Genomic DNA, 27286 nt, shown 5'->3' on the forward strand with positions numbered 1-27286 from the left:
GTAATGTCTCTGCTTTTGAATATGCTATCTAGATTGGTCATAACTTTTCTTCCAAGGAGTAAGCGTCTTTTAATTTCATGGCTGCAGTTACCATCTGCAGTGATTTTGGAACCCAAGAAAATAAAGTCTGACACTGTTTCTACTGTTTCCCCATCTATTTCCCATGAAGTGATGGGACCAGATGCCATGATCTTCGTTTTCTGAATGCTGAGCTTTAGGCCAACTTTTTCACTCTCCTCTTTCACTTTCATCAAGAGGCTTTTTAGTTCTTCTTCACTTTCTGCCATAAGGGTGGTGTCATCTGCATATCTGAGGTTACTGATATTTCTCCTGGCAATCTTGATTCCAGCTTGTGTTTCTTCCAGTCCAGCATTTCTCATGATGTACTCTGCATAGAAGTTAAATAAGAAGGGTGACAATATACAGCTTTGATGTACTTCTTTTCCTATTTGGAACCAGTCTGTTGTTCCATGTCCAGTTCTAACTGCTGCTTCCTGACCTACATACAGATTTCTCAAGAGGCAGGTTAAGTGGTCTGGTATACCCATCTCTTTCAGAATTTTCCACAGTTTATTGTGATCCACACAGTCAAAGGCTTTGGCATAATCAATAAAGCAGAAATAGATGTTTTTCTGGAACTCTCTTGCTTTTTCCATGATCCAGCGGATGTTGGCAATTTGATCTCTGGTTCCTCTGCCTTTTCTAAAACCAGCTTGAACACCAGGGAGTTCATGGTTCAGGTATTGCTGAAGCCTAGCTTGGAGAATTTTGAGCATTACTTTACTAGCATGTGAGATGAGTGCAATTGTGCAGTAGTTTGAACATTCTTTGGCATTGCCTTTCTTTGGAATTGGAATGAAAACTGACCTCTTCCAGTCCTGTGGCCACTGCAGGATTCTATTAGGAGACATTATTTAACAAAGTATCCAAATACACGTGACCATATCAATACATTGACAGGGCCTGGAAGGGACCTGTACACTTGAAGGGCACTGAAAGATGAGGGCGTTATTACTAGAACCCAAAGAGTGTAGCTATCCAGAGCTGTGCTTAGCAGAGGGATAAAGCAATTACAGTGGCTCAGCATTAATGGACCCTAAGGAATAAGCACCCCAGTTCCGCTGTCTTAGGATCTACTTTCTGGTTCCTTCCATTCATTAAATCCACTGGAAATCGAAAAACAAAGGAGCCCATTGATACTATCAATGCCTATCAGGCTCCTTGGGCACAAAGGAAGGTGAAGATACTAAAAAAACAGATCTGAAGACAAAATGAAAACATCCATCCCAATGATGGATCTCTTTCTCTAGTATTTTAGTTCCTACTGATGGATGCTATGGTGTTGGCACTCATGCTCTGCTTTCTAGTACTTGAATTATAGTATAAGTAGATAAGGACATTCCTACCTCCAGATTGTAAATTAAATAAGAGAGAAGGCATAAATCTTAATTTACTTTCACAACCCACAAGAACAACATTTTTTTAAGCTCCTTAATAGCAGGATCTACATGAGATATTTTGTTAAATTCTTGACTGACAGCACTGTTTTTGGCACATAATTAAGGATATGATTTATCATCCAAACAGAGGTACTTCTGCCAGTGTAAAGTGATGCTATTTCTTGATGTAATTACATTGTTGTTATTGTTTACTTGCGAGGTCTCTTTTGTGACTTCATGGACTGTAGCCCACCAGGATCCTCTGTTCACAGCATTTTCCAGGCAAGAATATTGGAGAGGACTGCCATTTCCTTCTCCAGGAGATCTTCCCGACCCAGGGATCAAAGCCACATCTCCTTCATTGACAGGAGGATTCTTGACCACTAAGCCACCAGGGAAGCTTATACTGCATCAAAAAATATAAGCTGAGGGCAGCCCAGATGAAGTAGGATATATGGTTACACAATTCACAATGGAAGATTTTAAAATATATAGATTAGTAAATGAAGGAAAGGGAAGAGGAAAAGCTTTACTGGAGTTGACTCATTAGAAAAGCCCCTGATGCTAGGAAAGATTGAAGACAGGAGGGGAAGGGGATGACAGAGGATGAGATGTTTGGATGGCATCATTGACTCGATCAACATGAGTTTGAGCAAGCTCTGAAGACAGTGAGGGACAGGACTGGCATGCTGCAGTCCATGGGATCGCAAAGAGTTGGACACAACTGAGTGACTAAACAACAAAGCTTTACCAGAATGTTCCATTACTGCCCTGCGTCCCTGTGTTCTCTTCCTGTGTCCTATTCTCTACTTCCTTGACTTTTATTACCAGCTATTTATGTCTATTCCAGACCTTTCTCCAGAGATTTACACTGCAATTTCTTAAGGACCATAAAATCTTTTAATCCAGTATGTCCATAACTAAGGGTACTACTTTTTACTCATACTGTTTCCCTGTCTTTCCTATATTTGCAAATAACACCACAAACTGACTCCAAGAAGTGACTGACTTTAGTAATACTGGACACCTATCTTACCCCAATAACTTCCACTCAGTCAATTGTCAACCCATGTCATTCTGTCTCTTTCATTCTCTCTCATGTTACTGTTACTACCCTTTCCAGGTTTCTATCAGATTCCCATTGTCCTACGTACTACTTCAGCTACACAACTGGTCTCCCGCTTCTAATCTCTCACTTTTCCGGTCGAATTGTGACTCTAGGACTGAAAGCATTAGCCCATTGTACAAATCGCATCATAAAGTGTCTTTGATGAGTGGTGTGCTCACTCAGTTGTGTCCAACTCTTCGTGACCCTTTCTACTGTAGCCTGTCAGGATCCTCTGTCCATGGGACTTTTTCAGGCAAGAATACTGGAGTGGGTTTCCTCCAAGGGAACTTCCCAACCAAGGGATCGACCCAGGGATCGACCCCGCCTCTCCTGCATCTCCGTCATTGGCAGGGGGATTCTTTAGCACTGAGCCACTTGGGAAGCTCATGATAAGTGTGATGTCTGTAAAATGAAATCAAGCCTCCCCCACCAATGTTCAAGGGCTCTCATAACCTGACTCAATCCTATCTTGTCAACCTCACCCACCACTCTGTCCTCCAGATATCCAAGGTCACCAAACTTCCCCTAATGTGTATTTACACTTCCGGACATCTAAAATTGCAAAGGATTCCTAGTTTTCTTTTTAGTGTTAACCTGGTACTGATATGTAGGGTTTTCCAATTTCCATGGTGCAATACTGATTTACGGAAAAATGTGCACATTCTCAATATGTCAGCAAATTTGGAAAAGTCAGCAGTGGCCACAGGATTGGAAAAGGTCAGTTTTTATTCGAATTCCAAAGAAAGGTAACGCCAAAGAATGTTCAAACTACCACATAATTGCACTCATCTCACACGCTAGTAAAGTAATACTTAAAATTCTCCAAGCCAGGCTTCAGCAATACATGAACTGTGAACTTCCAGAGGTTCAAGCTGCTTTTAGAAAAGGCAGAGGAACCAGAGATCAAATTGCCAACATCTGCTGGATCATGGAAAAACCAAGAGAGTTCCAGAAAAACATCTATTTCTGCTTTATTGATTATGCCAAAGCCTTTGACTGTGTGGATCACAATAAACTGTGGAAAATTCTGAAAGAGATGGGAATACCAGACCACCTGACCTGCCTCTTGAGAAACCTATATGCAGGTCAGGAAACAACAGTTAGAACTGGATATGGAACAACAGACTGGTTCCAAATAGGAAAAGGAGTACATCAAAGCTGTATATTGTCACCCTTCTTATTTAACTTCTATGCAGAGTACATCATGAGAAATGCTGGGCTGGAAGAAGCACAGGCTGGAATCAAGATTGCCAGGAGAAATATCAATAACCTCAGATATGCAGATGACACCATCCTAATGGCAGAAAGTGAAGAACTAAAAAGCCTCCTGTTGAAAGTGAAAGAGGAGAGTGAAAAGGTTGGCTTAAAGCTCAACATTCAGAAAATGAAGATCATGGCATCCAGTCCCATCACTTCACAGCAAACAGATGGGGAAACAGTGGCTGACTTTATTTTTCTGGGCTCCAAAATCACTGCAGATGGTGATTGCAGCCATGAAATTAAAAGATGCTTACTCCTTGGAAGGAAAGTTATGACCAACCTAGATAGCATATTAAAAAGCAGAGACATTACTTTGCCAACAAAGGTCTGTCTAGTCAAGGCTATGGTTTTTCCAGTAGTCAGGTATGGATGTGAGAGTTGGACTATAAAGAAAGCTGAGTGCTGAAGAGTTGATGCTTTTGAACTGTGGTGTTGGAGAAGACTCTTGAGAGTCCCTTGGACTGCAAGGAGATCCAACCAGTCCACCCTAAAGAAGATCAGTCCTGGATGTTCATTGGAAGGACTGATGTTAAAGGTGAAACGCCAATACTTTGGCCACCTGATGCAAAGAGCTGACTCATTTGAAAGGACCCTGATGCTCGGAAAGATTGAGGGCAGTAGGAAAAGGAGAAGACAGGATGAGATGGTTGGATGGCATCAATGACTCGATGGACATGGGTTTGGGTGGACCCTGGGAGTGGATGTTGGGCAGGGAGGCCTGGTGTGCTGTGGATCATGGGGTCGCAAAGAGTCAGACACGACTGAGTGACTGAACTGAGCTGAACTGTACACGTTCAGCTCTCAGGAGTGAGCCCCAGCATTTAACAGCTCCCCTTGTCTGCTTGTAGAAGTCTTACACATTCTTCAAGGGTCAGATCAAGTGACTGCATCTTCTAGGATATTCCTGTGTTTCCACTTTTCATCCCAACTCTGGATCATTTAGAATTACCTTAGCCCTCTTAACATGACTTGCATAGATTTATAGCACATTTTTCATTCTATCTTAAATCCTAGCAAGCAGGTGAGCTAACAATAAATCTCATCTAAAATGCATGATGGTTTCTTCCCTGACACATTGTACTCTGCATTGCTCAAGTCAACAGCCTTCCTAAAGAGCAGCTCTGCTTTAGATTTAGGACTATTTCACTATCACAGTTGGACTTTTATTATTTTGTGAAGAAATCTTTAAGATACAACATGCTGCTGCTAAGTTGCTTCAGTCGTGTCCGACCCCATGCAACCCCAGAGATGGCAGCCCACCAGGCTCCACCGTCCCCGGGATTCTCCAGGCAAGAACACTGGAGTAGGTTGCCATTTCCCTCTCCAATGCATAAACGTGAAAAGTGAAAGAAGTCACTCAGTCATGTCCGACTCTTTGCAACCCCATGGAGGAGCCTACCAGGCTCCTCCGTCCATGGGATTTTCCAGGCAAGAGTACTGGAGTGGGGTGCCATTGCCTTCTCCAAAGATACAACATAAACTGTGCACATTTCCTCTAGCCTTTCATTCTGTGCCTTAGAGTCAAAGGCCATGATACAAAGGCCCATGAGGCCAAAGAACTTGTCTTCAGAATCATGGGATCCTACCGACTCAGGAACTCTGAATCACAGGAGTGAGCAAAATGATCTGAAACTCAGCCCACAAAAATGATTTTTCCCTAAACTTGTATAGTGCAGGTCACCTCGCTCATGTAACACTTCATATCATCCAAAGAGTGTACGTTCAAAGATCAACAGATCTGAATTAAAAGCCCTGGCTCTATCACATCCTGTCTGTGTGACTTTAGAAAAGTTACTTACTCTATCTGTGCTTCCATTTCCTCATGAATAAAACAGAAGCAGTAATTTTTAATTCACAGAACCACTGTAGAATTAAAGAAAATAATGTTTATAAAGTGTTTAATAGAGTAAGTAGGGCTTCTCTGGTTGCTTAGATGATAAAGAATCTGCCTGCAATGCAGGAGACCTGGGTTCAATCCCTGGGTCAGGAAGACCCCTGGAGAAGGGAATGGCAACCCACTCCAGTATTCTGGCCTGGAGAATCCCAAGGACAAAGGAGGCTGGTGGACTGCAGTCCACGAGGTTGTAAAGAATCAGACACAGCTGAGAAACTAACACTTTCAATTTCAGTACAATAACTAGGCCCCTACTCAGTTCAGTGGAGGTCACGGTAGTAATTATATAATATATAATTATTATAGTATTATTATAATTAATTATAATTATATTGTTATTATTATATAATTATTATAGTATTAATATAATTAATGGCTTTTATAATTCATACCCAATATTAACAACGCCAATGTGAAAAAGTATTATTCATTTTCTCCTCATGACTATATCATACCTGTCCTGGCATCAAGGAGCATCTGTGAAACAAGCATGTACATTACATTTTTTCTCACGATTCTTGAGCATCATTGTGTAATCTCTGTGGTTAATGTACAGGTGGAAGGTATAGTCTATTAAGTCCATTAACTCATGTCCATTAAGCTGGTGATGCCATCCAACCATCTCATCCTCTGTCTTCCCCTTCTCTTCCAACCTTCAATCATCCCCAGCATCAGGGGCTTTTCAAATGAGTCAGTTCTTCACATCAGGTAGTCAAAGTATTGGAGTTTCAGCTTCAGCATCAGTCCTTCCAGTGAATATTCAGGACTGATTTCCTTTAAGATGGAATGGCTGGATCTTCTTGCAGTCCAAGGGACTCTCAAGAATCTTCTCCAATACCACATTCATTTTCTGAATGTTGAGCTTTAAGCCAACTTTTCCACTCTCCTCTTTCACTTTCATCAAGAGGCTTTTTAGTTCCTCTTCACTATCTCCATAAGGGTGGTGTCATCTGCATATCTGAGGTTATTGATATTTCTCCTGGCAATCTTGATTCCAGCTTGTGCTTCCTCCAGCCCAGCGTTTCTCATGAGGTACTCTGGATATAAGCTAAATAAGCAGGGTGACAATATACAGCCTTGACGTACTCCTTTTCCTATTTGGAACCAGTCTGTTGTTCCATGTCCAGCTCTAACTGTTGCTTACTGACCTGCATACAGATTTCTCAAGAGGCAGGTCAGGTGGCCTGATATTCCATCTCTTGAAGAATTTTCCACAGTTTGTTGTGATCCGCACAGTAAAAGGCTTTGGCATAGTCAGTAAGGCAGAAGTAGATCTTTTTCTGGAACTGTCTTGCTTTTTTGATGATCCAACAGATGCTGGCAATTTGATCTCTGCTTCCTCTGCCTTTTCTAAATCCAGCTTGAACATTCAGAAGTTCACGGTTCACGTACTGTTGAAGCCTGGCTTGGAAAATTTTGAGCATTACTTTACTCAGTGCAATTGTGAGGTAGTTTGAGCATTCTCTGGCATGGCCTTTCTTTGAAACTGGAATGAAAACTAACCTTTTCCAGTCCTGTGGCCACTGCTGAGTTTCCAAATTTGCTGGCATATTGAGTGCAGCACTTTCACGGCATCATCTTTTAGGATTTGGAATAGCTTAGCTAGAATTCAATCACCTCTACTAGCTTTGTTCATAATGATGCTTCCTAAGGCCCACTTGACCTCATATTCCAGGATGTCTGGCTCTACGTAAGTGATCATACCATCGTGATTATCTGGGTTGTCAAGATCTTTTTTGTATAGTTCTTCTGTGTATTCTTGCCACCTCTTCTTAATATCTTCTGTTTCTGTTAGGACCATACTATTTCTGTCTTTTATTGTGCCCATCTTTGCATGAAATGTTCCCTTGCTATCTCCAATTTTCTTCAAGAGATCTCTCGTCTTTCCCACTCTATTGTTTTCCTCTGTTTTTTTGCATTGATCACTGAGGAAGGCTTTCTTATCTCTCCTTGCTATTCTTTGGAACTCTGCATTCAAATGGGTATATCTTTCGTTTTTCCTTTGCTTTTCGCTTCTCTTCTTTTTCAGCTATTTGTAAGGCTTCTTCAGACAACCATTTTGCCTTTTTACATTTCTTTTTCTTGGGGATGGTCTTGATCATTGCCTCCTGTACAATGTCATGAACCTCCATCCATAGTTCTTCAGGCACTCTTGTCTATCAGATCTAGTCCCTTAAATCTGTTTCTCACTTCCACTGTATAATTGTAAGGGATTTGATTTAGGTCATATGTGAATGGTGTAGTGGTCTTCCCTACATTCTTCAATTTATGTCTGAGTTTGGCAGTAAGGAGTTCATAATCTGAGCCACAGTCAGCTCCCAGTCATGTTTTTGCTGACTGTATAGAGCTTCTCCATCTTTGGCTGCAAAGAACATAACCAGTCTGATTTCAGTGTTGACCATCTGGTGATGTCCATGTGTAGAGTCTTCTCTTGTGTTGTTGGAAGAGGGTGTTTGCTATGACCAGTGCATTCTCTTTGCAAAACTCTATTAGCTTTTGCCCTGCTTCATTCATTCTCCAAGGCCAAATTTGCCTGCTACTCCAGGTATTTCTTGACTTCCTACTTTTGCATTCCAGTCCCCTGTAATGAAATGCACATCTTTTTTGGGTGTTAGTTCTAGAAGTTCTTGTAGGTCTTCATAGAATCGTTCCACTTCAATTTCTTCAGCATTACTGGTCAGGGCATTGACTTGGATTACTATGATCTTGAATGGTTTGCCTTGGAAAGGAATAGAGATCATTCTGTCGTTTTGGAAACTGCATCCAAGTCCTGCATTTTGGACTTTTCTGTTGACTCTGATGGCTGCACCATTTCTTCTAAGGAATTTTTACCAACAGTAGTAAATATAATGGTCATCTTTTTCACTCTTGCCATCTCTTATTTGACCACTTCCAATTTGCCTCAATTCATGGACCTAACATTCCAGGTTGCTATGTAATATTGCTCTTTACAGCATCAGACTTTACCTCCATTACCACTCACATCCACAGCTGGGTGTTGTTTTTGCTTTGGCTTCATCACCTCATTCTTTCTGGAGTTATTTCTCCACTTATCTCCAGTAGCATATTGGCACCTACCGACCTGGGGAATTCATCTTCCAGTGTCCTATCTTTTTGCCTTTTCATACTGTTCATGGGGTTTTCAAGGCAAGACGACTAAAGTGGTTTGCAATTCCCTTCTCTAGTGAACCGCGTTTTGTCAGAACTCTCCACCATGACCCGTCCGTCTTGGGTGGCCCTACATGGCATGGCTCATACTTTCATTGAGTTAGACAAGGCTGTGGTCCATGTGATCAGATTGTTTAGTTTTTTGTGATTGTGGTTTTCATTCTGTCTGCCCTCTGATGGAGAAGGATAAGAGGCTTATGGAAGCTTCCTAATGGGAGAGACTGACTAAGGGGGAAACTGGGTCTTGTTCTGATGGGTGGGGCCATGCTCAGTAAATCTTTAATCTAATATTCTGTTGATGAGCAGGCTTGTGTTCCCTCCCTGCTATTTGACCTGAGGCCAAACTATGGTGGAGGTGATGGAGACAATGGCGACCTCCTTCAAAAGGTCCCGTGCACACCCCCAACCCTGTAGGAGGCCACTGCTGACCCACGCCTCCTCCAGAGATGCCTGGACACTCATAGGCAAGTCTGGGTCAGTCTCTTGTGGGGTCATTGCTCCTTTCTCCTGGGTCTTGGTGCACACAAGGTTTTGTTTGTGCCCTCCAAGAGTCTGTTTCCATTCCTGTTTAAGTTCTGGCAGCTCTATGGTGGGGTTAATGGCGACCTCCTCCAAGAAAGCTTATGCCATACCCAGGTCTACTGCACCCAGAGCCCCTGCCCCTGCAGCAGTCTAGTGCTGACCTGTACCTCCTCAGGAGACACTCAAACACAGTTCTATCTCAGTCTCTGTGGGATATCTGGGTCCTGGTGCACACAAGGTTTGTTTGAACCCTCTGAGCCTCTCTGGCGTGTATGGGGTTTGATTCTAAATGCATTTTTGCCTCTCCCACCATCTTGCTGGAGCTTCTCCTTTGCCCTTGGACCTGGGGTATCTCCTCAAAGTCACTCCAGCACCATGCAGCCACCACTCCAGCACCACGCAGCCTCCACTCCAGCACCACATAGATGCCACTCAAGTGCCGTGCAGCCGTAGTAGTAGAATGTTCAAACTACCACACAATTGCACTCATTTCACATGCTAGTAAGGTAATGTTCAAAATCCTTCAAGCTAGGCTTCAACAGTATGTGAACTGAGAACTTCCAGATGTACAAGCTGGATTTACAAAAGGCAGAGGAACCAGAGATCAAATTGGCAACATCCACTAGATCAAAAGGGGCGGGGGGGGGGGGGGGGGGGGGGGGGCGGTGGGCAGGGGAGAATTCCAGAAAAACATCTATTTCTGCTTCAGTGAATATGCTAAAGACTTTGACTGTGTGGATCACAACAAACTGAAAATATTTTATAGAAATAGGAACACCAGAACACCTTACAGCCCTCCTGAGAAACCTGTATTCAGGTCAAGAAGCAACAGTTAGAACCAGACATAGAACAACAAACTGGTTCAACATTAGGAAAAAGAGTATGTCAAGGCTGTATATTGTCACCCTGCTTATTCAACTTATATGCAGAGTACATCATTTGACATGCCAGGTTGGATGAAGCTCAAGATGGAATTAAGATTGCCAGGAGAAATATCAATAATCTCAGATATGCAGATGACACCTCCCTAAAGGCAAAAAGTGAAGAGGAACTAAAGACTTCTTGATGAAGGTGAAAAAGGAGAGTAAAAAAGATGATTTAAAACTCAATATTCAAAAAATTAAGATGATGGTATCCAGTCCCATCCCTTCATGTCAAATAGACGGGGAAGAAGTGAAAAGAGTGACAGATTTTATTTTCTTGGGCTCCAAAATCACTGCAGACAGTGACTGCAGCCATGAAATTAAAAGATGCTTGCTCCTTGGAAGAAAAGCTATGACAAACCTAGACAGCATATTAAAAAGCATAGACATAACGTTGCTGACAAAGGTCAGTCTAGTCAAAGCTATGGTGTTTCCAGTCATCAGTTATGGATGGATATGAAAGTTGGATGATAAAGAAGGCTGAGAGCCAAAGAATTGATGCTTCAAACTGTGGTGCTAGAGAAAACTCATGAATGTTCCTTAAACAAGGAGATCAAAGCAGTCAATCCTAAAGGAATTCAGTCCCGAATATTCATTGGAAGGAATAGTGCTGAACCTGAAGCTCCAATACTTTGGCCACCTGGTGGGAAGAGCCAGCTCATTAGAAAAGACCACGATGCTGGGAAAGACAGAAGGCGGGAGGAGCAGGGGACCACAGGGATGAGATGTTTGGATGACATCACTGATTCAATGTACATGAGTCTGAGCAAACTCTGGGAGATAGAGTCAGGAAAGCCTGGTGTGCTGCAGTCCATAGAGTCACAAAGAGTAGGACATGATTGAGTGACTGAACAGCAACAACAAAATTGTATGTGTATGCACATATGAAGAGAAACTTTACCAAAAAGTATTTTAGATTAATGTAACATATATCCCTGGAGAAGGCAATGGCACCCCACTCCAGTACTCTTGCCTGGAGAATCCCATGGATGGAGGAGCTTGGTGGGCTGCAGTCCATGGGGTCGCTAAGTGTCGGACACGACTGAGCGACTTCACTTTCACTTTTCACTTTCCTGCATTGGAGAAGGAAATGGCAACCCACTCTAGTGTTCTTGCCTGGAGAATCCCAGGGACACAGGAGCCTGGTGGGTTACCGTTTATGGGGTTGCACAGGGTCAGACACGACTGAAGCACCTTAGTAGCAGCAGCAGCAACATATATTCCTATCAGATGAAATTAATAAATTAACTGAAGCAAGAGGAAAGTATCCTCAAAATCTGAGCTGAGATGTTTGACTTCATTATGATGCCTCCCTCTTCACCATGTCAGGTATATGTATAGAGGATGGTCATCTGAATTCCACTAAAAGAAGCAGGACCCATAGAGGGGAAAAAATCTTATTGGATCAACTAATGATTCAAGTGGAGATTAAAAAAGAGTCTGTTCTTTCAAAACCAGTGTTTTCTACCTTTAGACCACTTCTGAAAAGCTAGTTGCAGGTTTTCCTGATAGAGTGAATAAATAGAAGAGCATCTTCCTATAACTTTCCTGATGAGGGTTTATTTTCATGAGCAAGTGTCCTCAGTACACCATTAGCCCTGGTATCACACTGTTTTCAAAAATAAACAGCTCCAAACTTCAACTGGTTTGAAACTAACATCATTTTTGGCAGATACCCTCTCTAACACCTCAAAACACTGAGTTGGCTCAATGCTAACCACCCCAGAGACCAGATCAATTCATTTGATCTTTAATACCTTTCACAACTAGTTTATCTCTAAGAGTTCACCATGGTGTCACAATATTCAAAGTTTGGTGTTATTAAAATTTGCTACTGAGGTATATTTAAATGATCATGTTCGATGATGAGAACCCCCTCCTGGGAAAATATTTTAGGCCCACAGTTCTTAATCTTGGCCACATGTTAGAATTATTTTGGAAGCTTTTGAAAAATCTCATTTCCCATCCTGCATCACACACCAGTTAAATAAGACTCGGCAGTAATGGGACCCAGATATGAGTATTTTTTTGAAGAAACCCAGGTAAATCGAAAACAACTGCTCTAGTTTAATCATGGCCATAGTCAGTGGAAGCTCTTCTCAAACATTTTTATTTATTTGTGGCAGGGCAGATTTTATCAAATAAAATTATAAATTAATGTGATAGGCTCTTAGGTAATCCTGTCCTCTGAATGTAGGTTGAACTTACTGACTAATTTCTACTGAATAGAATACTCCAAAAGTAATGGGGTGTCATTTCTGAGATGAGGTTACCAAAAGGTTACGACTTCCATCTTTGGTTCTCTTTCTTTCTCTTTTTTAAAACTTTTTATTTTGTGTTGGAGTATAGCCAGTTAACAATGTTGTGGGAGTTTTCCCTCTTGCTCTGTCTTGGATCGCTTGCTTTGGAGGAAGGCAGCTGCCACTTCCTGAGGCAACACTATACAAGGGTCCACATGAGCAAGTTTGGAAGTGGGTTTTCTGGTAACTGCCAACAGCTATGTGAACAAGCCATTTCTTGGAAGCAGATCCTCCCCAAGTAAAGCTTTGAAATTAATGCAGCTCCAACCAATACCTCAACAGCAGCCCCTTAAACTATCCTCAGTCAGAGCTACCCGTCAACAATTCTACCCACTCCATGACCAACAGACACTGTGAGATCATAAGTGTCTTGTCTTCTGCCACTAAGTTTTAGAGTAATTTGCTACAGAGTTTGAGATAAATAATACACTAGTTAAACTCTTGCTTATAGGGCTGATGGGCCAGCCATAGGACAGTTCACCTCCACAGACTATGAGCTCTAAAATTTTGCTCCATGGTGCCAACCTGTGGGACCTCAGTTGTCCATTTGTCCAAGGTTTTCACAGACCAAGGACTGTCTACTGAAGAAATATTTGGTCTTGCCCATGAGTCCATCCTAGTCCTACATCTAAGCAGCCTAAGGCCTCCATCTTTGTCACATGCTTCCAATGCTTTAAGAAGACATCAAATCTTTAATGAGGTGGATGAGTCTGTTATGCAGAGTGAAGTGAGTCAGAAAGAGAAAAACAAATATCATATAAATACAAATATACAGAATCTACAGAGATGGTAATGATGGGCTTATTTGCAGGGCAGCAATGGAGACACAGACATAGAGAACAGACTTGTGTACACGGGGGTGGGGGAGAAGGAGGTGGTGGGACCAATGGAGAGAGTAGCATGGAAGCATATACGCTGCTGCTGCTGCTGCTGCTAAGTCGCTTCAGTCGTGTTTGACTCTGTGCGACCCCATAGACGGCAGCCCACCAGGCTTCCCCGTCCCTGGGATTCTTCAGGCAAGAACACTGGAGTGGATTGCCATTTCCTTCTCCAATGCATGACAGTGAAAAGTGAAAGTGAAGTCGCTTAGTCGTGTCCAACTCTTCGCGACCCCATGGACTGCAGCCTACCAGGCTCCTCCATCCATGGGATTTTCCAGGCAAGAATACTGAAGTGGGGTGCCATTGCCTTCTCGGGCATATACACTACCATATGTAAAATAGATAGCCAGTGGGAATTTGCTATATGACTCAGGGAACTCAAACCAGGGCTCTGTGACACCCTAGAGGGATAAGATGGGGTGGGACGTGGGAAGGAAGTTCAAGAGGGAGGGGACATATGTATACCTATGGCTAATTCATGCTGATGTATGGAAGAAAACAACACAGTGAAAGTGAAATTGCTCAGTCATGTCTAACTGTTTGCAACCACATGGACTGTAGCCTACCAGGCTTCTCCATTCATGGGATTTTCCAGGCAAGAGTACTAGAATGGGTTACCATTTCCTTCTCCAGGGGATCTTCCCAACCCAGCGTTCAAACACGGGTCTCCACATTTCAGGCAGACACTTTACTGTCTAAGCCACTGTAAAAAGCAATTATCCTTCAATTAAAAATAAATAAACATTTTTAAAAACTGCCCTCTACTTATTGACTATCAATGCTTATAGTGACTGAGGCATTCTTGGTATATACCAAGAATTTGCTGCTTCTCAGAGTTTATCAAGAGGGGCTTGCCTCATAGATCAACCAGTAAAGAATCTGCCTGCAATGCAGGAGATCCTGGTTCAATTCCTGGGTTGGGAAGATTCCATGGAGAAGGAAATGACAATCCACTCCAGTATTCTTGCCTGCAGAATCCCTGGACAGAGGAGCCTGGCAGGCCACAGTCCATGAAGTCACAGCGTTGGACATGACTTAGTGACTAAACCACCACCAGAGTTTGTCAAAATTTCTATACTGAACAAGAATGTACATGCAGGATTGCTCGAAGATATATAGAACTAATATTACTCTTAAAGTCCTAATCCCACCCTCAGACCCAGCCAAACTGCCAGGGACCTGTACATCTGGAGCACAATGATTATTTGTTGTTCTTGTTCTTATAGAATTGACTTTACTGATAGGAGCTATGGTATTTCATAACACTGACAGGCTATTTGTAGAATATTTGCTCTTGCATATTAGTGAGAACATTGCTGAAGATGCTGTTTCTTAGAGAAGCAGCATCTATGCAAGACCCAAGGATGAGATATTCTTCTGGTTTTAGGAACCTGAGAAACATCCTATTATTTTGTTTTTACAGATACACTATCTTAACTGATCACTTATCCCTCTTTACCTTGGCTCTTGGGGAGCTCAGGGCCAAGTTGCAGTGGAGATCAGCAAAGATATATTGTCTAATCCCTGGCCTCATTTTCTTGTTTCCATGTTTACCTTTCTCAGGTTTTTTCATGTTTTTTGCGGGGGTATCTGAGTGAACTCTGGGAGTTGGTGATGGACAGGGAGGCCTGGCGTGCTGTAATTCATAGGGTCGCAAAGAGTTGGACACAACTGAGCGACTGAACTGAACTGAACTGATCCTTGCCTGAAAGGAAAGACAATAGGAAGAAAAAGAAAGAAGAAAGGATGAAAGGAAGGAAAAGAGGGAGGGAGAAAAAAAGAAATACAATAGTAACAAAAAGATACTCTCTGTCTTCACACCTGTCTCCTCACTGGTTTTAGAAATTTGTTTCAATTATCATAAAACTGAGTATATACTAGGTGCTTAATAGTGATTGTTAATACATTCTTTTAACCACTCTTTCCCTCTGGTCTTTTCCCCCATGGGTTTGGCAGAAGGACCAGCCCTGAGATTTACAAACTCATCTGTAAGTCCTCATGGCAATGACACTGGCTATGTCCCTGTTTGCTTGATTCTATTAGTGTATGAGAACAATTTTCACCTGTTCAATGTCTCCCATATGCCAGGAATTTTTGTGCTCTCCATATGACATATCATGTAACCTCCACAACCACCTCATAAAGTATGGTTATTTCCATCTCACAGATGAGAAACCCAATATCAAAGCAATTCAGAAAGTTTCCAAACGTCACATATATAAGTATTTAGTTCAGTTCAATTCAGTCATGTCCGACTTGTTGAGACCCCAAGGACTGCAGCACACCAGGCCTCCCTGTCCAACACCAATTCCCAGAGTTTACTCAGACTCATGTCCATTGAGTTGGTGATGCCATTCAACCATCTCACCCTCTGTCATCCCCTTCTCCTGCCTTCAACCTTTCCCAGCATCAGGGTCTTTTCCAATGGGTCAGTTCTTCACATCAGGTGGCCAAAGTATCGGAGTTTCAGCTTCAGCATTAGTCCTTCCAATGAAAATTCAGGACCAATTTCCTTTAGGATGGTCTGGTTGGATCTCCTTGCAGTCCAAGGGACTCTCAAGAGTCTTCTCCAACACCACAGTCCAAAAGCATCAAATCTTCAGTGCTCAGCTTTCTTTATAGTCCAACTCTCACATCCATACATGACTACTGGAAAAACCATAGCTTTGCCTAGACGGATCTTTGTGGGCAAAGTAATGTCTCTGCTTTTTAATATGCTGTCTAGGTTGGTCATAACTTTTCTTCCAAGGAGTAAGCGTCTTTTAAGTTTATGGCTGCAGTTACCATCTGCAGTGATTTTGGAGCACAAAAAAGATAAAGTCTAACACTGTTTCCACTGTTTCCCCAACTATTTGCCATGAAATGATGGGACTAGATGCCATAATACTAGTTTTCTGAATGTTGAGTTTTAAGCCAACTTTTTCACTCTCCTCTTTCACTTTCATCAAGAGGCTTTTAGTTCCTCTTCACTTTCTGCCATAAGGGTGGTGTCATTTGCATATCTGAGGATATTGATATTTCTCCTGGCAATCTTGATTCTAGCTTGTGCTTCATCCAGTCCAACATTTCCCATGATGCACTCTGCATATAAGTTAAATAAGCACAGTAACAATATATAGCCTTGATGTACTCCTTTCCTTATTTGGAACCAGTCTGTTGTTCCATGTCCAGTTCTAACTATTGCGTCTTGACCTGCATACAGATTTCTCAAGAGGCAGGTCAGATGGTCTGGTATTCCCATCTCCTTAAGAATTTTCCAGAGTTTTTTGTGGTTCACACAGTCAAAAGCTTTGGCATAGCCAATAAAGCAGAAGTAGACATTTTTCTGGAACTCTCTCTTGTTTTTTCGATGATCCAATGGATGTAGGCAATGTGATCTCTGGTTCCTTGCCTTTTCTAAATCCACCTTGAACATCTGGAAGTTCACAGTTCACATACTGTTGAAGCCTGGCTTGGAAAATTTTGAGCATTATTTGGCTAGCTTGTGAGATGAGTGCAACTGTGCGGTGTTTGAGCATTCTTTGGCATTGCCTTTCTTTGGAACTGGAATGAAAACTGACCTTTTCCTGTCCTGTGGTCACTGCTGCATTTTCCAAATTTGCTAGCATATTGATTGGAGCACTTTCACAGCATCATCTTTTAGGATTTGAAATAGCTCAGCTGCAATTCCATCACCTCCACTAGCTTTGTTCATAGTGATGCTTCCTAAGGCCCACTTGACTTCTCATTCCAGGATGTCTGGCTCTAGATGAGTGATCACACCACCGTGATTATTTGGGTCATAAAGATCTTTTTTGTATAGTTCTTCTGTGTATTCTTGCTACTTCTTCTTAATATCTTCTGCTTCTGTTAAGTCCATACCATTTTTGTTCTTTTTGTGCCCATCTTTGCATGAAATGTTCCTTTGGTATCTCTAATTTTCTTGAAGAGATCTCTAGACTTTTGCATTCTATTTCCCTCTGTTTTCCTCTGTTTCTTTGTACTGAAATCAAAAATTGAACTCAGAACTTGGAAAGTCCCCACATAAATTTTTCAGACATTACTTTAATGGCTGACAATATATGGTATTTGACATTTACCAAAAGGAAAAAGAGAAAACAAACCACAAATTCTGAAGCATTGAGCTACTGGCATTTCAGAGCAACCCTCTGCATCTGGAAGAACCAAGATGAGGAAACTGAAGCCATGAGAGAGAAAGCGATTCACATGAGTTGACTTTGTGCTGGATCAAGGATCTTCAAAAGACAGGACAGCTAGCTCTTAGGAATGCACAATTCAGCTACAGACATATCAGGTCTGAGGCCCAACAACACTAATTTCTTCATTCCATAAGTATTTACTGAGCAACTCCTATGTGCTAGCCCTGATTTGAGTGCTGGAAACTGTGAACAAAACTGAAAAAGGAGTTCTCTGCTTTAATGGAGGTTCCATTCTGTTTGGGGAAGATAAGTGACTAGATGGATGGATAGATGGGTGATAGATACATAGATAAGATCATATGAGGCCATTTTCAAATAGAGAAATTATATTTTAAAAAATCAAAGTCATGTGACAAAGTGAAGGGACAGGTGATGTGGAATAATAGGATCAAGGAGGGCTCCCATGAGGAGGTGACAGCTGAGCTGAACGCTGAATGATGGAAGCAGCCAGCCACATGAAGACCTGGAGGAATAGGGAGTCAAACCCAGGAAACAGCATGTGCAAAGGCTCTGAAGGGAGAGCAAGCCTCTTTGAAGAATAGCCACTTGCTAGTGGATTCATTACATTTTTCTGGGCCTCATTCTCATCCCTGGAAACCACAACACCATCTTCACAGGACCTGGCACAGGGCAAGCACTTAATAAATGTCTGTTGAATACATGAAATTGATTCTATTCTTTTTTCCTTTCACCCGCTGCTCAGGATCATGCCTAAAAGGGAAGTGTGGGCAGTCTTCCATTACCAGGGTTCTCTCTCCTTTCTACAAATTAAAAAATATGGTAAAATAAAATCCAAGTTGCATTTACTCAAGGGCCTTACCCAAATCAGTTGTCCAGGTGCAAAGTCAAGCTCAGCCAGGGCATCTGGGTTTGCCTCTCTGTCCTTGATCTGACAGTCTGGGATTGCTCCCTGAATATTTGCTGTCTTAACATTCTTCTCTCCAGATGCAGGGCATTAATTCCAAATCAGCTCACCCCACACTTTCCTGTCAGAGGTTGTCATTTGCAGAGCCGGTGACAGAAGGACTGAGTGATGAATGGCAGTCCCTTTAGAGCCCATCAGTTTCATTCTCAAAGCAAACACTGAAAAATTTGAGGCTGATGCCAAGCCAGAGGGCTCAGGGAGGGAGAGTCAGCCACTTCCTCCCAAAGGCTGAGATAATGAGAATCCCTGGTCAGTATCACATTGCAGTCTAAGTAGGACAATAACCCTGATTATAATGTTAATAACAATAAGCTGTATCCATCAAGCATTTACTCAACAATCCTAGAAGATCAATAAAGCCCACTGTTCTCCATTCGTTCAATAGATACTTATCAAGCACCCACTGTGTACCAAGAACGCTGTAAGCTCCTGAGGTTAGAGAAATGAATAAGACGAAGTCCTAGGCTTGATGAGCCTTGACATTTGAAAGATGGATACCAACAATAAACCATCAAACACTACACTGTGATGTCAGGTAACAAGGGTTTAGAAGAGAAAGCAAGCAGGGAAAGAGTTTAGGAGGCATGGAAAAGGGAGCATCTAGTTAGAGTGGGTGGATGGTCAGGGAAGACAACCAAGGACAGGATTTCTGAGCAGAGACCTGACTACAGTAAGGGAGCCAACCATGAAAGTGTCTGCAAGAGAGTATTCCAGACAGAGCTGAGGAACTAGGAGCTCAGAAGCCAGGGCAAGGAGACACGTGTTTCTCAAAACAGTAGTGCCTCGGTCATTTCCTACCTGGGTCTCCTCCTTGGACAGCATTCTGCCCTAGACAGAGGCAGCATAAGTCTTCTTGTGTGTTGTAAGATGTTTAGCAGCAACTCTGAAATCCACCTATTAGAAGCCAGTAGCACCTGCCCCCTTGTATAAATCAAGGTTCCTTTTCCCAGTACCTACTGGCCCTCTGGGTCCTCTCTCTAATTCTTGGCAGGTGCTCTTAACTCTAGGTCAGGTACATCAGATCGACCTGACCAGCTATGGATAGACTCCTCGATATCAGGGACCTCAACTGCATAGACATTTTAAAATATACACAAAGGAGGAAGTGCAAAGAAGCTAGGGAAGCTAACAGAGGTTTCAGGAGCCCTCTCTTGCAAGGGTTCCTTCCACAGCTCTATCCCTAATGTTATAATTTTGTACCCATTTTCTTAAAGTAAATACCCAGAATAAATCAGCTATAGATCTGTAATGCATGGCTCCATCTCTGGGTATTCATCTGAATACAATTCATGCAGTTTACAAACCAGACCATAAATATAGTGGGAGTCAGCATTTTACTTGCCTCCCTCTTCCTCATATATCACTCAACTTCACTCAACCCTTACCACCTTGCTCTTAGCTCCTTGAATATGCCCCCTTTTAAAGTGGTGATTTGGGGAGAGATTTGTCTTTGTATGTTTTTAAAAGGAAGAGGTATACCTATCTTAGTCTTCTTTGTATCAAGCACATTGTCTAGAACATGGAGGGTGATTAACAATTAATTTTTACTGAATACATAAAACAAGGAAATCTAACATATATTGAGGAATTGCCAACTGGTGTTTTTCAAAGTACAGCCCCTGGACCAAGAGCATCAGTGGCAGCATCTGGGAACTAGTTAGAAATATGAATTCTCAGGCCTCATCCAAACCTAAAATATCAAAACCTCTGGGAAAAACATTCTGTTTTCATAAGCCCTCCTGTGAGTCTAGCCACTAAAGTTTTAGAACACGTGTTCAGACAATGACATTTGTACAGACAATCTACCCAATGTTATTTGGTATTATTCTCCAAGAGAAACTCTCCTAGGTTAAGTATTACTATTATCCCCACTTTGCAGGTCTGGGTCTGAGACTCAGAAACATTATCTCACCTAGGATTACCACAATCAAGTACAAAAGTTGGAATTTCAATGCCAGAATGTCTGACTTCAAAATCCATCTTCTTTCCACCATAATTTAACACATTTATTCTGGCACGAGTTTATAAAATAATTGTCCCCATGGAAGAACAAGTGAATGCCTTACATGACTGTGAAACAGGATTACTACTACCAAAAGGAATAATCATCATTATAAGAAATTTTTTGGTACATATCTGTTGTGCCCAGTCCTAAGGACAGTGACATCCTGGTATAGCTTTTCAGACCTTGAAAGGGTTAATCCACATCCCAGAAGCCCTAACTTTCTCCCAGTGAGTCACTCTGACACAGAGGAGACCAGGTTCGTGGGTGTAATAGCACACACAGCACAGCAGGCATGCATGCACGTGCGCATCCAACAAGGAATGAAATGAAAATAGAAACGGAAAGCAAAGCCCCTTCCACCCATGCCTGTCTCGCCCTGGCACCTGTCACAAATCTTGGGAGACCAGAGTTTTTGGGCAAATTAGCTTCTCTGAACCTGTTGCATGTGGTTTTCTGGAACACTGGTCTAAGGTCTAGCTGTGAGTGCCTGGTGTCGTGTACGGATATTAGCATCAGCCACCGAAGTTAACGGCTGGTGAAGGAAAAACACAAAGAAAGCAGAAAAAGTAAGATAACTGGCTATTTATATCTGCTCTGTCGGAAGTGGTGACAGGTATAATTACTGAGTAGAAATTGCAGGGCTGATTCCAGTGGCGGTCCTCCCGCTGTTTTCGGGAAGATAAAAGACTGAAAGTGTTCCTGACATCTCTTCAGAGCAAGGATGCTCTGGCATTCACTTTCACTTATTTTCAGATTGATTAAAAACAATTTCTTGTTGTTCATGGTTGAACCAAGACACTCCTGGTCCCCTAGATTCAGTAAGACATCATTGAAGATGGGCCCGTTTTTGAACCCCACTCTCCTCCCATCAGCCCTCTACCCAGGTTCTGTGCTCCAGGGCCCTTCAAGTCAAGAGAAAAACAAGCTATTAAGTTAATTGACATAAAGATGTTACTGACTTAATGGACCATAATCCCAGGGGTATTTGCATTGAAAACAAAAAATGAACATAAGGTAAAATGCTATGATACTAAAGCTGGAAGTGGCATTAAAAAAAAATCTAAATCAGTGATTTCCAAACACAATCAATTATCAGGGGTTCCTTTACCCCAAATCCACTCAGACCTAATGAGTCAGACGCTCCACGGGTCACACACAGGAATTTGTAATTTATGAAGCTCCCTCAGTTGTTTGGGCTTAGACAGTTTCTGAAACGCTGATATGCCCCAAGCTCCTTAATTTACAGGTGAAGAAAATTAATGTAGAAGGAAAGACTAGGACGAGGTGGAGTGAGGCACACAGCATTCATCCAAAATTTTTAAAACTTCAGTAATCAAGATGAACACTATTTTAATGCAATAAATTTTAAAAACTCAAAATGAATGCCAAATCCTCATGGTGAACAAAACCTGTTTCAAATAAAGACAGGATTAGTATTACTAAAGTATCCTTTGTTGTCCGGCTTTAATATGGCTTTGCAGGGCACTGTTTTTTCTGATTATTTTGGAAAATATTTCATTAAAATATAATTTATTTTGATTACTGAGCTTTTTCATACCACCTTAAATTTTATTTCCATGGGGAATGTTTCAATCACCTCACCTCATATTTGGGCAAATGCTGAAGTATGATAGCTATGAGTACAAATACAATCGGTAAAAGTCCATTTTTTAGCCAGTGTATTTTCCTTTGCTTTGACTTGTTTTTCTAACCAAATTATCTCCCTGCATTTAAATCAGGAAAGAGACACATGTACCCCAATGTTCATCACAGCACTGTTTATAATAGCCAGGACATGGAAACAACCTAGATGTCCATCAGCAGATGAATGGATAAGAAAGCTGTGGTACATATACACAATGGAGTATTACTCAGCCGTTAAAAAGAATACATTTGAATCCGTTCTAATGAGATAGATGAAACTGGAGCCTATTACACAGAGTGAAGTAATCCAGAAAGAAAACCACCAATACAGTATACTAACACATATATATGGAATTTAGAAAGATGGTAATGATGACCCTGTATGTGAAACAGCAAAAGAGACACAGATGTATAGAACGGACTTTCGGATTCTGAGGGAGAGGGAGAGGGTGGGATGATTTGGGAGAATGGCACTGAAACATGTATACTATCATGTAAGAAATGAATCGCCAGTCTATGTTTGATACAGGATACTGGATGCTTGGGGCTGGTGCACGGGGATGATCCAGAGAGATGATATGGGGTGGGAAGTGGGAGGGGGGTTCAGGATTGGGAACTCATGTACACCCGTGGTGGATTCATGTCAATGTATGGCAAAACCAATACAGTATTGTAAAGTAAAGTAAAGCAAAAATAAAGATTAAAAAATTAAAAATAAAAAAAATTACATTTGCTCTTAAAAATCAGAAGTTTGCTTTTTGTTTTTTCAATTTTTTTTTTGTTTGTTTATTAATTAGGCCCATAAATTCTCATGACACCAGTTGGCGAGAGCTGAGGGGCTGCTGCTCGCTTTCACACAGATCAAGGATTATTGGCGATAGTCAACAGCACCTAATAGATACCACTGCACTCTTTTTTGTGTCCTAAATGGTCAATATGGACATTTGATTTTGTGATCTCTGGTATAGCAGAAAATCACACTAAGTAGCAGTGGCAAGATGTTCTGTAACCCAGTTTATTCATTTATTAAGTAGAAGTAGACAGTTACATCACACTTGCAATATGGCAGATATTAGAGTCAGGCGTGTCTCTCAGGCCATCACCCCTGCCTAGTTTCTTTATCTCTACTCGTGACCCAGCTTGCAAGTTCTATCCTGCCCAAGGCTCTGAGACCAGCATTTTCAAGTGGGGAAATTAAAGATACAAAGGAAAGACAGATGTTTGACCAATTCCACTTCAGTTGCTTTCTTTCTTAATTTACGTCTACCTAAAACTTTCTCGCTCACTTTCATTTTCTGGCAAAGGAGACTCAGTTTTGAACACTTTCCTGGCCTTAGAGTCATTTCCTGTGCCCACGACCTCAGTACTTCCAGCACTGACTGCCCTTATAATTGAGGAGACTGCAGATTTAGGCCTGGTCCTACAAGCTGTTGACAAGCGTTTATGAGGTTTTGGTGCACATGATGCTAGAGTTACAGTTATTTACAACATAGAACTGCTACCCACATGGAACTTTAAATCTATTGGAGGCCATAGGTAAGTATATAGGCCCTTCACCATGGTGATGCTCACTGCATTTTCCAACAAACTCCTACCGGTTTGTGCAAGGTTGCAAACTCAAGTATTTACAGAAGCATGATATAGCATAAATAAGTGAAGAAAGCTCCGTATAAGATGAAAGGAAGAATAAGAGTTCATCAATACTAAATCTACCCTAAAACAAATATTAAATTGGCCTTTCTAAGTATGAAAGAAAGGGGTAAGGCAAATACAAAAATAGGAAAGGAAAACGCCCACTAGGAAAAACAAATGTATAATAAGGGCTGAGAATGAAACTTGTATCAAGATAAAAAGACAAAAAAGTTGTAAAAAATCATATTTACAATAAACAGTGAAGGAATAAGATGAAGATGTAAAATATGACTTCAAAGACACAAAATGTGAAGGAGGGGAGTAAAATGTAGACATTTTGGAAAGTGTTTGAAATTAAATAACTTGTTAGCTTCAAACAAGTAGACATAGTTATAGGTCAACATATATGAACCCCATGGTAACCACATGTATAAACCCACAACAGACACACAAAAACTAGAAATAAAGAAATGTATGCATACTACTAAAGAAAATCATTAAATGATAAGAGAAGAAACAAAAACAAGAAAACCTGGACAGAGAAGAACTGAAAAAACAGCCAAAAAACAAGTAGTAAAATGGCAATACATACATAGCCATCAATAATTACTTTAAATGTTACTGGATTAAGTGTTCCAGTAAAGACATAGGGTGGCTGATTGGACAAAAATCAGTACCCATTTTTATGGTGTCTATAAGAGACTCACTTCAGAGATAAGGACCCACATAAACTAAAAATAAGAGGATAAAAAGATATTTCATGCAAAAAGAAATGACAATAAAGTTGAGGTAGAAATACTCATATCAGACAAAATAGACTTTCAAATAAAATTTATAACAAAAGACAAAGAAGAATTCTACCAAATATATAAGGAAAAATGAAAACTTATTCTTCTCAAACTATTCCAAAAAACTGAAGAAGATGGAACACTCCCAAATTCATTCTAGAAAGAGATCTGATACCAAAGCCAGATAAAGAGGCTACGAAATAAGAAAATTATAGGGCAACATCTTTGATAAATAAAAGTGTAACAATCCAACAAAATATTAGCAATCCAAAACAATCCTATAAAATAGACCATACACCTTGATCAAATGGGATTTATCTCATGGATGTGAGTAGGGTTCAATATTCACAAATCAATCATTGTGATATACCACATTAACAAAAGGAAGAATAAGCACGGTTATCTCAGAAGATACAGAAAAGCATTAGACAACATTCAACATACATTCATGATAAAAACTCTCATCAACGTGGGCATAGTGAATAAATCATGAAGATTTAGAAAATAAAAAGACCAATTACCAATAATGAAATAAAATCACTAATGAAAACAACTACAAACAAACAAAAGTCCAGGACCAGAAGGCTTCACAAGTGAATTCTACCAAACATTTAGAGAAGATTTCCCATCTATACTTCTGAAAATATTGCAAAATACTGCAGTGGAAGGAATATTTCTGAACTAAGTCTACAAGGCCAGCATTACTCTGACCAAAACTAGACAAAGATACCACAAAAAAGAAAATTACAAGTAAATATCACGGATGAACATAGATGCAAAAATCCTTAGCAAAATATTAGTAAACTAAATTCAACAATACATTAAAAGGATCATGAATTATGGTCAAGTGGGATTTATGCCAGGGATATAAGGATAGCTCAAAAGTCACAAATCAATCAATGTGATACACCATATGATCAAATTGAAGAAGAAAAACTATAGGATCAGCTCAATATATGCCAAAAAAAATTTTGACACAATTCAGCATCCATTAATGATAAAAATTGTCATCAAAATGGGTATAGAGGGAATACATCTCAATACATAAAAACCATTTATGACAAACCCACAGTTAACCTCATACCTAATGGTGAAAAGTTGAAATTCTTTGTTCTAAATTGAGGAATTAGACAAGAATGCCTACTCTTACCACTTTTTAAAACACAGTATTGGAAGTCTTAGCCACAGCAATCAGACCAGAAAAATAAGACATCCAAATTGGAAGGGAAGAACTATAACTGTCACTATTTGCAGAGTACATTATACAATCGATATATATATATATACACACACATACATACACACATGGAGAGAGAGAGAGAACCCTAAAGTCTTCACCAAAAAATCTATTAGAACTAGTAAATGAATTTACCAAAGCTGCAGGATACATGATTAATACACAAAGATCTATTTTTTTTTATCGACTAACACTAAAATACAGAAAGAGAAAGCAAAAAAAAAAAAAATCCCATTTAAAATATCATAAAAAATAATAGAATACCCAGGAATAAACTTAACCAAAGAGCTGAAAGACAAATACTCCAAAAACAATAAAACATCAAAGGAGGAAACTGAAGATGACATAAGGATATTCTGTACTCTTGGACTGGCAGAATTAACTTTGTTAAGATGGTCATACTACCAAAAGCCATCTATAGATTTAATAATCCCTATCAAAATACCCACAAAATTTTTCATAGAACCAGAACAAATGATTCTAAACTTTATATGGAATCACAAATTGTCAGAGCCATTGTGAAAAAAAAGAATAAAATTAGAGGTCATGCTCTCTGACTTCAGACTATGCTACAAAGTTACAGTAATCAAAACAACATGGTACTGCCACAAAAACAGACACATAGATCAATGGAACAGGCTACAGAGGCCAGAGAGAAACTCACACACTTATGGCCAATAAATCAATGACAAAGGAGGCAAGAGTATACAGTGGAGAAAGGCAATCTCTTCCATAAGTGGTGTTAGGAAAACTGAATAGCTACATATAAAAGAATAAGATTAGAACATTTCCTTGTACCAAATACAAAAATAAATTAAAAATGTAAGACTTGAAACTACAAAACTTGTAGACAAGAAAGTAGGCAGAACACTCTCTGACATAAACCATAGCAATATTTTTTTGTATCCATCTCCTAAGGCAAAAGAATTAAAAGCAAAAATAAATAAAATGGACCTAAATAAACTTAAATATTTGTGAACAGCAAAGGAAACCATCAACAAAATGACAAAATAATCCACTGAGTAGAAAAAAGATTTGCAAATGATATGACAAATAAGAGATTTATATCCAAAATACACAAACTGCTAATAACCCAACAGCAACAAAAATAAACAATCTATTAAAAGGGGCAGAAAACCTGCATAGACTTTTTTTTTCAAAATCATACAGCTAGGCACATGAAAGGTGCTCAACATTGTTAATTGCTAGAAATATGCAAATCAAAACCACAATGAGACATCACATCACACCTGTCAGAATGGCCATCAACAGAAAGTTTGTAAATAACAAATATCAGTGAGGATGTGCAGAATGGGAAACGCTTGTATATGGTTGGTGGGGATGCAAATTGGTGCAGCCAC

Source organism: Budorcas taxicolor, chromosome 7 (assembly GCF_023091745.1).
Source record: "Budorcas taxicolor isolate Tak-1 chromosome 7, Takin1.1, whole genome shotgun sequence".
NCBI classification, from domain to species: Eukaryota; Metazoa; Chordata; class Mammalia; order Artiodactyla; family Bovidae; genus Budorcas; species Budorcas taxicolor.